The sequence below is a fragment of the Carcharodon carcharias genome, chromosome 29 (genome assembly GCF_017639515.1).
Source record: "Carcharodon carcharias isolate sCarCar2 chromosome 29, sCarCar2.pri, whole genome shotgun sequence".
Lineage (NCBI taxonomy): Eukaryota > Metazoa > Chordata > Chondrichthyes > Lamniformes > Lamnidae > Carcharodon > Carcharodon carcharias.
Genome location: NC_054495.1, coordinates 1,372,649 through 1,383,992, shown reverse-complemented (window position 1 = coordinate 1,383,992; position 11,344 = coordinate 1,372,649). Strand labels below are relative to the sequence as shown.

The 11,344-nt window shown below is 46.7% G+C and overlaps 1 long non-coding RNA gene across 1 annotated transcript; it reads left to right on the top strand.

Moving 5' to 3' along the window:
* Nucleotides 1–10,803, top strand: LOC121270986. The gene is made up of 3 exons (XR_005941655.1): nt 1–174; nt 1,201–1,312; nt 10,783–10,803. It is a non-coding gene; the product is annotated as an uncharacterized LOC121270986 (long non-coding RNA).
* Nucleotides 10,804–11,344: the final 541 nt, after the last annotated feature.

Below are 11,344 nucleotides of genomic sequence, written 5' to 3'. Positions count from 1 at the left end.
CATCACCCTCACAATGTGTCTTACAGTGAGATCAAACATCACCATAGGTTTACAAATTGGGGTATATTTAAGGCAGGAGGATGTACAATCAGTCTAAGTGCAAGAAATGGAGCTGTGCGGTGTGCTATTTAATCGGCTAGAAGACCTGAACAAGTGAAAGGAGTGTGAACAATGGTAATGTCATCAACTGGTGGAGTCAACAGAAGGCTGCTGACATTGAAAGTTTTGTCTCAACGTAAATATCTTGTAAATTGTGAAGAACATTACAAACTCAGTTAATACTGCTGCACAGTAGGTCAGAATAGTTTATTTGTTGTCACGAGTAAGCCAGGTGCTTGGAGCCTGATTTCTGATGGTTAATCTTTCCGACTCTCAGATCCCTGCCTGGAGTCCTTGACTGACCAGTCTGAGTTTGCTGCTCATGCCCTCTTCTGTAACTATATTCAGCTACTTAACATCATTTGTAGATCTCCCTGAAATTGTTTGAGATATTCTAGAGATTGGGTAAAAGTGATCAATGTTTGCTAGATCCACTCTAAGGAGCCAAATAGACATTTGCCCCTGTTACCTACATATATAGAATAGAGCTTAATGGAAGTGGCCTTTCTCTCAGGAAGGACTTGTTGAAAAGTCTCAGCTCCAACAACACATATAGCCCAGCAAGAATTTTATTCAGCTCCAACTAAGGTTCCAAACGCCACTGACCAGCTCCCCTGTCTCTGGCATCAAGACAACATTTGTGGATCCTGATTAATGGTATCCGGCACCCCCAGTGATCTGCAGTGACCAGCTCTACAGCGGTCTGAACCCGAGAAACAAAACCCATTTTTCAGAGGGACATTGGGGCCAAGAGAAGGGGGTGTGGAAAGTCAAACATTCCCATCACTGCCCATTGTCCTTGGGCCCTGTTCTCCGGCTTGTAACCACATAGAAATCTGTTTCTACATTCTAGATCATTCTGTCACCGTGACCTAAATGAAACCCAAGGGTGTTTGCCCAATGCTTTCATCAAGGTGAGGCTCCCTTAGCCAGTTCAGTCAAATCATGACATTGCAGAACAAGCCTCACCCTCACTCTGAGCATCACAGTGAGATTAGACATCACAATGGGCTTATAAACCGGGTACCTTGGAGGAGGCTGTACAGTCAGTTTCATTGAAGGAATTGGAGCTGCACTAACTTAACTAATTGGTCTATCTAGGAGTGAACGTGGTCGGCTAGAAGATCTGAACAAGTTTACTTTGTGAAGGAAGCATGAACAATGGTAACGTCATCAACCAGTGGATTCACTGGAAGGCCGCTGACATTGAAAGGTTTGTCTCAACATCGATATCTTGTATTGTAACTTGTGAAGGACTTTACAAACACGGCTAATATTTATGCACAATAAGATAGAATAGTTGCATTTGTTGTCATGAGTAAATCATCCATGTCATGACTCATAGGTAGTCAGGTGTCTGGAGCCTGATGTCGGATGTTAATCAGCCCCACTGTCAAGTCTTTCCTTGGATTCCCTGACTGTGGAAGTTTGCCAGCCTGAGAGTTTGCTGCTCATGCCCTGTTCTGTAACTATATTCACCTTAATATCACTGGAATTGTTTGAGATATTCCAAAGGTTGGGAAACTATGATCAATGTTTGCTAGATGCACTCTGAAGTCACATGCGGACATTACCCCCCACCCCACACACCCTCCCCCCAGTGCCCCCTAACTTGCCTGCATGTACAGAATAGAGCTGACTGGAACTGGCGCATCACCCCTGGCCATTCTCTCACAAAGGACTTTTTGAAATCCACAGCAGCAACAACACGTATAGCGCAGCAAGAATTTGATTCAGCTCTAATTAAGATCCCCAATGGAACCATTCAGCTCCCCTGTCTCTGGCAGTAAGCCAGGATCATTGGATCCTGATCAATGGTGCCTGTCACCACTGATGATCTGATGTGCCCAGTTTCACAGCGCTCCAAACCCAAGCAACACAATCACTGTTTCAACGGACATTAAAACATTGGAATCATACTCCACCAAGGGAAGGAGTCACCAAGAAGGCAAACAATCCCATTACCATCTCTCACCGGCCATGTTCACTGGGTTTGAACCAGAGGGAAACGTGTATTTACATCCTAGCTCATTCTGTCGTTTTTGTAATCTAAGTGAAACCTAAGGCTGTTTGCCCAACACTTGCATCAAGTGAGGCTGGTTAAATCAGACCATGACATCACAGAACAAGCCTCACCCTCACTGAGCATCACAGTGACTTCAGACATTGCAATAGGTTTGTAAACTGGGTAGATTGGAGGCAGGAGGCTGTACAGCCTGTCTCAGTGAAGGAATTGGAGCTACACTCACGGCTAACTAACTGACCGATCTATCTAGGAGTGAATGTGGTCGGCTAGAAGGTCGGAACAAGTTTGCTTTGTGAAGGGACGTGAACAATGGCAACGTCATCAACTGGTGGATTCAGTGGAAGTTTGCTGACATTGAACATGGATACCTTGTAGTGTAATTTGTGAAGGACATTGCAAACTGAGTTAATATTTCTGCACAAGAGGATATAATAATTTTCCAAGAGTAAATCTTCCATGTCTTCATATCTGGAGCCTGACGTCTGATGGTTAATCAGCCCCACTCTCAGGTCTCTGCTTGGAGTCCCTGAAGGACCATCTGACTGCCAGCCTGTGACTTTGATGCTCATGCCCGGTTCTGTAATATATTCAGCCACATAATATCACTGGCACTGTTTGGGATATTCTAGAGGTTGGGCAAAAATTAAAGTCCCCGGTAGGTGTTTACCCCTGATGCCTGCATGTATAGAATAGGGCTTATTGGGACTGCCTCAACTCCAGCAACGTATAACCCAGCAAGGACTTGATTCAGCACCAACTGGCTCCCCTTTCTCTGGCACCAAGCCAGCATCGGTGGATCTTGATCGATGGCATCCAAACCATTGACGACCTGGAGCACTCAGGTGTACAATTCCAAGAAACACAAACACTCTTTCAAAAGGACACTGGAGCATTGGAGTCATTCTCCACCAAAAGAAGGGGACAAGGAAAAGGCAAACATTCCCACCACTGTCCCATTGTCCTCGGACCTGTTCTCTGGCTTGTAACCACATAGGAACCTGTTTCTACATTCTAGATCATTTTGTCATTGTGACCTAAATGAAAGCCAAGGGTGTTTGACCAACATTTACATTAAGGTGAGGCTCCCTTTGCTGTTTCAGTCAAACTGTGACATCACAGAGTAAGCCTCACCTCACTAAGCATCACAGTGAGATCAGACATCGCCATCTTCAGCTGCTTCATCAATGACCTTCCTTCCACCATAAGATCAGAAGTGGGGATGTTCATTGATGAGTGCACAATGTTCAGCACCATTCGTAGCTCCTCAAATATTGAAGCAGTCCATGTCCAAATGCAGCAAGACCCGGACAATATCCAGGTTTGGGTTGACAAGTGGCAAGTAACATTCGTGCCACACCTGTGCCAGGCAATGACCATTTCCAACAAGAGTGAATCTAACCTTCGCCCCTTGACATTCAATGGCATTACCATCACTGAACTTGGGGGTTGCCATTGACCAGAAACTGAACTGGACTAGCCATATAAATACTGTGGCTACAAAAGCAGGTCAGAGACTGGGAATCCTGCGGCAAGGACTCACCTCCTGACTCCCCAAAGCCTGTCTACCATCAACAAGGCACAAGTCAGGAGGGTGATGGAATTCCCTCCACTTGCCTGGATGAGTGCAGCTCCCACAACACTCAAAGCTTGACACTGTCCAGGACAAAGCAGCCCCGCTTGATTGGCACCCCTTCCACAAACATTCACTCCCTCCACCACCAACACACAGTAGCATCAGTGTGTACCATCTACAAGATGCACTGTAGGAACTCACCAAGCCTAGACAGCACCTTCCAAACCCATGACCGCTACCATCTAAAAGGACAAGGGCAGCTGATGCATGGAAGCACCATCTCCTGGAAGCTCCCCTCCATCCACACACCATCCTGATCTGGAAATATATTGCCGTTCTTTAACTATCACTGGGTCAAAATCCTTTGCGTCTGCAAAAACATCTGCAGTCTCCTGGATCAAGACCTCCTTTCCAGTGGAACCACACGTTGCCAGTGTTCATCAAGATGTCTGTCGCTGGAGGGCCAGCCCCAGATTCTCTGCCTCTCCCTGCAGTTGTGTAATTTTTTTTGTCTCAGAGGGTAGTGTGCCTTTGGAAGTCTCTTCCTCAAAAGGCAGCGGAAGCAAGTCTTTGAATATTTTTAAGGCAGAGCTTGATAGATTCTTGATAAAGCAACAGGGTGGGTGAAATGTTTTCGGGGGTAGATGGGAATGTGGAGTTGAGGCTACAATCAGATCAGCCGTGAACTTATTGAATGGCTGAGCAGGCTTGGCAGGCTGAGTGGACAACTGCTGATCATAATTCGTATGCTCGTATGTTTTTTGTTCTGCACTCTCTTCTGTAAGGAGAAAAACCAGAGAATTGTGAGTGCCCCATCTTTGGGAAACTCACAACTGGCTTCACTCCGGCCCTCCTGCCGCTCACTGCCTTGGCCACTTCCATCCATCCCTGTTTGGTTTGATGGACCATCCTCTTCCTCTTGTCTTTGGCAAATGCATCATTTCATTCCCTCAGTTCCTACAGCAGGACCTCCGACTAAGCGTCCGAGACCTGGCGGAGCAGCCTCCCCACTTCTCTCCATTCCTGGGGTTGCTGAAACCTCAGAAATCAATGCACAGTTCACCCGTTCTAACCTCTGCCAGGGTCAAATGTGGTCCAGATGTCAGCAGCGACCTGCCATGAAAGCCTGAGCCTCCTGAGAAATTCGTCCCCTCACAGACTCAATGCATCAGCTAGTGCAAAATCGCAAGGCCGGCAAACGCAGAACCGGGGATACTGATGCCATGGCTGGGTTAAAGAGCAACAGTTAAATCCGCTCCTCAGCCAAACAGTTTCCCAACCTGCCACTGACCTCAGCACCGTGTGCTGGTCCCTTAGGATAAAGTTCCATTCATTGCTTCCTGAAATTCCTGATGCCACATTTAGTTGGAGTGCGAAACACAACAGTCAGCTGTTCTGAAATCCATCTTGACCAGATGATGACCGAGGTAGTCCATATGCCACAGAATATTGCCACAGAAGGTGGTTCTAATTAATACTTTCCTGGCCTCACAAACCGTGAGGCTCAGACACTCCTGGTGTTGAATGCTGCCAGTCTGATCTCAGGGACACATAGGAGAATGCCAAGTTATTAGAAGAATAAAGACAATCCTCCATTAATTTAGGGAATCTTCAATTTGCCAAACACAGTCCACCTGTTACCCAGGGTGACAAGAGCTGGTCCTTCAAGCCCAATTGGAGCAACAGACTGTTATTCACGTTAGACCTAAACATTGAGGTTGAATTGTTGGGATCTGGATCTTGTCAGTGTCTGATTGATGGCCTGGATGGTTAGGTGCAATTCCTATCGGATTATTCTATTGCTGCAGTGTGATAACGGACATGGAGGTCACACAACGTGTCTCCCAAGCACACTTACAAAATGGAGTCACTCTCATGTCTCCAGAAATTTCACTATTCAGACTGGCATTGTTGGATAATATTTTATCAACTGACTTTTAATCACCATCATTGTCCCCAGTGCTGCTTGGTTAGTTCCCAAAATTCTGTACCTGGCTGAGGTTCAGCTCCCTTGTAAACTGACCTGTTGTAAAACCCTGTTCATTTCACAAGTAACACAGCATTTCCCGTCCACCGATTTGTCTCCTGGTGTGTTGTGGGGTGTGTTTGCTCGTCTTATTTTCCTTACTGTGGGTTACAGTTAGTTGTCAGTGATCTGAGTTCTAGGGGGGGTCGTAAAAGTTAACAATGAATAGGAGCCCAGGTTGGAGAAAGCAGGTGGATTTGCTCTCCAGTATTAGGAGATCTCAAAAAAAAAACTAGTTTTGAAATTGATATCATGCCTTATTAAGAGATTTTCCTGAGCCAAATTATACTGATGTATCCTGTTGGTAAGATCCATATTCTGCTCCATCAGCCAGTGTGAAGACTACTGAGAGGCTGCTGCTCATAGCATTTCTCCTGAAAGCGTACTTTGACTCCTTGACGGGTTATCTCCAATTTCTGCACTTCCCTGCTGTCGGCCTTCCCCATGCAGCTCCACCTTGTTGAACCTTTGATGAGGAACAAGAGGTGCAGCAAACACCAACAGCAGGAGGAACAAAACCAGCTGCCTTTCCCTCAGTCACATGGCGCTCAACAGGGCAGAGGAGATAGAAGCAGTGATCCTGCTGGGAGGAGGCAAGACCTGTGCAGTGGGGTCTACAGGCAGTGAGTCAGCTCTTTTGACTTGTGTGGGCACCAAACCCAAGCAATTCAGCTTAATCAGGAGGCTCAGACTTTCATGGCAGGCTGTTGCTGACATCGGCAGCCTCCTGGGTCCTTCCCAGAGGATCATGTTGGGCACACATTGCCAGCATTCATCAAAATGTCTGTGACTCTGCCTCTCTTTGCAGTTCTGCACTCTTCTTCTGTCATAAGAGCGAGCAGAGAATTGAGTGCCTTGGGAAACTGTTGCCAGATTTGAGGGATGACACTTCTGCTCACTACCTCAGCCACTTCCACCCATTTGTGATTGAAGTGATGGTCTGTTCCTCTCATTCTTGGCAAATAATAGTTCATTTCAGTATCTCAGTTCCCACAGCAGAACCTCCAGCTAAGTGTCTGAGACCCGGTGGGGTAGGCTTCCCAGTTCTCCTTTCCATTCCTCTCTGGTTGCTGAAACCTCAGGATTCAAGGTACACTTCAGCCATTGTAACCGAGCCTCTGGAGAAATCCTTCCTTTGACACATTCAGCGCTTCTGCCCGCCCGACCTCTGTGGCTGGCAAATACAGAAGCAGAATGCTAATGCCATGGCTGTGTTAAAGAGCCACGGTAAAATCTGCTCAGAATCAAACGGGTTCCCAACCCAATACCGAGTACCCCACAATCTCTAAGTCCATTTGGATAGGATTCCACCCATTACTCCTCATTGACACTTGAACCATGAAGTGAGATCCCTGATGCCACATTTAGTCAGAATGAGAATACAACCTTCGGGACAAGCAGCTACTCTGTAATCTACCCTGATCAGTGGATGACTGAGGTAGTCTAGATGCTACAGAATATTACAGCAGAAGGTGCTTCTAGTTAATACTTTACTGAGCTCACAAACCGTGACTCTCAGACTCCCCTGTGCTGAATGCTGCTGGCCTGATCTCAGTGGTACACACTGGAGAATGCAAAGTCATTTGAAGAGTAAAGACAACTTATCTTTAATTTAGGGAAACTTTCATTTCCCAACCACAGTCCAATTGTTGTTCAGTGTGACAAGGGCTGGCCCTGCTAGGCCAATTAGATCAATCGAGTGTTATTCAGGGCTGCTAGGTCCAATCAGTTAAGTTAAGTTGCTTGGATCTGGATCTTGCCATGTGTGATTGGATGGTTAGGTGGAATTCCTATCAGATTATTGCATTCCTGCAGTGTGATAATGGCCATGGTGGACACACTACATGTGTCCCAAATACACCTACAACATCTCACATCTCCAGGAAATTTCACTATCCAGTTTGGGAAAATACTTTATCAGCTGACTTTAATCTCCATTCCCATAGAAGTGCCTCCACCATCCTTGTCCCCCATGCTACTTGGTTAGTTCCCAGCATTCTGTACAGAATACCTGAATGAGGTTTAGCTCCCTCGTAAGCTGATCCATTGCAAAGTCCTGCTCATTCCACAAGTAACACAGCAATTTTTTATCTACCTATTTGTCTTCTGGTTTTGTGGGGAGTGTTTGCTCAGCTTCTTTTCCTTATTCTTACAGTTACAGTTACGGTTACAATTAGTTGACAATGATCTATGTTCTCGGGTGTGCAAAATGTTAACAACGAATAGGAGCCACTCAGGTTGGGAAAGCAGTTGGGCTTGCTCCCTGGCCATGAAAAAGATTGGTTTTGAAACTGAGATCATCCATATGAAGAGATTTTCCTGAGTCAAATTGTGCTGATGCATTCGCATGGTAAGATCCACATTCCGCTCCTTTCAGCCAGTCTGAAGACTAAGAGCTGCAACCCTGTCTAACTGAGAGGCTGCTGCTCACAGCACTTCTTCTGAAAATGAGCTCTCACTGTTTGACAGGTGATTTCCAATCCCCTGAAGTCAGTTCACCCATCTTGGCGTCACTCGCCTTGACCTGCACTTCCCTGCTGTCAGCCAACCCCACAGCATGGGGAGCAGCTCATGCTGCTCCACCTTGAACCTTTGATGAGGAACAAGAGGAGCACCAACACCAACAGCAGCAGCAGCTGCCTTTCACTCAGCCACATGGTGATGGACCCTGAGATCCTACTTGGGAGGCAAGACCGACCTGTGAAATGGAGTCTACAGGCAAAGGGTCAGCTCTTTTGGCTTGTCTGATGGCCAGACCCAAGCAGTTCAGCTTAACCAGGAGGCCCAGGCTTTCAAGGCAGGTCGCTGCTGACATCTGCAGCCTCCTGGATCAAGGTCCCCTTCCCAGTGGACCAAGTTGGGCACACATTGCCAGTGTTCATGAAGGTGTCTGTCACCGAAGGGCCAGCCCCTGGTTCTCTGCCTCTCCCTGCAGCTCAGCGCTCTCTCCTTCTTTAAGGAGGAAAAGCATAGAGTTGTGTGTGTCTCCCCTCGGAAACTGTCACTCAGATCCCACAGGAGGATCTGCAGCCAAGTGTCCAAGACCTGGTGGGACAGCCTTCACAGACCTGTCCATTCCAGTAGTTGCTGAAATCTCAGGAATCAATGTACAGTTCAGCCATTCAAACCTCGCCCAGGCTCAGATATTGGTCCAGATGCCGCAGATCACATCATCCCACTCGCCATCTCTGATTGGTCGGCAAACGTGAAAGCAGGGCCCTAATGCTGTGGCTGAGTTAAAGAGCCACAGTAAAATCTGCTGGTGAATCAAACTGATTCCTGATCCACTACTAACCTCCACAATGTATACAAGTCCATTAGGATAAGATTCCTCCCAATACTTTCCAATTGATACTTGAACCATAAAGTGAGATTCCTGATGCCACATTTAGTAAGAGTGAGAACACAACAGTTGGGTCAAGCAGCTGATTTGTAATCCACCCTGAGCAGCAGACGACTGAAGTAGTGCAGATGCTCCAGAATATTACAGTAGAAAGTGTCACTAATTAATATTTTCCTGGCCTCACAAACTGACTCTCAGACATTCCTGTGCTGAATGCTGATCTCTGAGGCACACTGGATGATATCAAGCCATGTGAAGGGTAAAGACCACCCTCCATTAATTTAGGGAATCGTTATTTTGCCGTCACTCTCAGAAGCCCCTGTATTGAATGCTGCTAGTCTAATCTCAGGGGCACCTTGGAGAATGCCAAGTCATTTCAAGAAAAAAGACAATTCATCTTTACTTTAGGGAAACGTTAGCTTACCAACCACGGTCCAATTGTTACTCAGGGTGACGAGGGCTGGCTCTGCTCGGCCAATTAGATCAATACAGTGTTATTCAAGGGTGCTAGATCCAAACAGTTGAGCCGAATTACTGGGATCATGATCTTGCCAGTTTCTGACTGATGGTCTGAATGGTTTGGTGGAATGTATATCAGATTATTGTGTATATACGCAGTGTGCTAACACCTTGGTGGACACATTGCACGTGTCCCCAATACACCTACAACACAGAGTCACTCTTGTATCTGCAGGAGCTCTCACTAATCAGACTGACATTCTTAGGTTATACTTTATCAGTTGTCTTGTGCAAATGCACCCTGATGTTTAGATCCACATTCTGCTTCTTTCAGCCAGTCTGAAGAGCTACAGCCCTGTCTAACTGAGAGGCTGCTGTTCACAACATTTGTTCTGAAAGTGAGCTCTCACTGCTTGACAGGTGGTTTCCAATTTTCTAGAAGACAGTTCACCTGTCTTGGACTTCACTCACCTTGATCTGCATTTCCCTGCTGTTGGCCTTCCCCACAGCACAGGGGGCAGCTTACCCCCGCTCCACCCTGAACCTCTGATGAGGAACAAGAGGGAGCAGCAACACCAACAACAGCAGGAGCAAAACCAGCGGCAGCAACACCAGCTGCCTTTTCCTCAGCCACATGTCACTCAACAGGGCAGAGGCAAAGGAGGCAAGATCCCAAAATATGGTTGACAGACTGAGAGTCAGAGCTTTCAGCTTGCCTGAATGCCATTTCCAAGCAATTCAACTCGATCAGGAGCCCCAGGCATTCATGGCAGGTCATTGCTGACCCCTCCTCAGTGGACCAAAATGGGCACACATTGCTAGTGTTTGTCAAAATATCTGTCACTGCTGGGCCTGGTTCTCTGCCTCTCCCTGCAGTTCAGCGCTATCTTATTCTTTAAGGATAAAAAGCATAGAATTATGAGTGCCCCCTTTGGGAAATTGCCACCAGGTTTGACGGATGACACTCCCGCTGCTCACTACCTCTGCCATTTCCATCCATCTCTACTTAGTTTGATGGGCTGGTCTCTTCCTCTCATCCTTGGAAAATAACATATTATTTTAATTTCTAAAATCCCACAGCAGAACCTCTGGCCAAGTGTACAAGGCCTGATCGTCTCCGATTGGTCGATAAATGCGCAAGCAGGGGATGTTGATGTTGTGGCTGTGTTGAAAAGCCTCATTAATCTGTGACAGGTAGATTTGTGGGAACAAGTTAAAATATGTTTTTCCCACTTGTTTATTCTCTCATCCACCAGCAACCAGCCCAGCCTCGCAACTATGTCCTTCAGGACCCAGCCAGCTCAGCCAATTGTGGTGCTCGCTCTGGACATTGAACTCCCTGTCTCCATTGTACATTATGTGCCCTTGCCCAGTGCATCTTCCAAGTGGTGTTCGACAGGGAGGAGTACTGATACATCAATTGAGGTTGTTAAAGAAGCGGAGACAGAGAAGTTTAGAGGGAATTCCAGAGCTGATTTGACCTGATTCCATGGGCCCTCATTGGGTCATTCACTCCTGTCTGCGTTCCACTGTGCTACCCCCTCAAGACATACTCAGCGATAGTGGTGAAGGATTTCTGGACCCTGGATGATAGGTGTGATTCTGTAAGTAATGACTATGCCAGGCTGTTGCTTAACCAGCTTTCCCAAGATTGGCGCACATGCACATATGTTTGTGGGGGGAACCTTTCAGGGTCAAATGGACCCAGTGTGCTTTTGTCCTTTTCTAAATCCAAAACGTAGGTCCATGTCAAGTGGTCTAGCCAATGGTCTAGCTCCTGTACTTTTTGAAGGGAATTTTATTCAACTGTGGGGCTTG